We start from the raw sequence: 433 nt of genomic DNA on the forward strand, positions 1-433 counted from the left end.
AACTTATGCGTATTATATTTCACAGCCATACAACCAACTACAAAGGCACTAATGAATGTTTGTCGTTTTAATTTTAATATTTATACCACCAACTAAAATTGAAGGAACAATTAATCAGTCAATGAACACTCATATAAATTAGTGGTCCGCAGTGGTCCTCCACGTTTAAACTGGTGGCGCCTTGTGTTGAACAGGATGTCCAAATTCCTGTTATTGTTCGTGTAAACGATTACAGGGTCCTGTAATCGATTACAGAACTCAATTTCATAGGTACATCACTTAACTTGAGGTTACCATTATGGGTGGTCTCTCCCACCATGATGGGGGACCCAAAACAAAAGGTTCAACTAACTCATCACTCAGGAAACAAAAAAACACAAGTTCAATCAAGGATTTCCATACAGAACACAGAGTGGTCCTCCACGTTGAAACT

The sequence above is a fragment of the Vigna radiata genome, unplaced genomic scaffold (assembly GCF_000741045.1).
Source record: "Vigna radiata var. radiata cultivar VC1973A unplaced genomic scaffold, Vradiata_ver6 scaffold_406, whole genome shotgun sequence".
Taxonomy (NCBI): domain Eukaryota; kingdom Viridiplantae; phylum Streptophyta; class Magnoliopsida; order Fabales; family Fabaceae; genus Vigna; species Vigna radiata.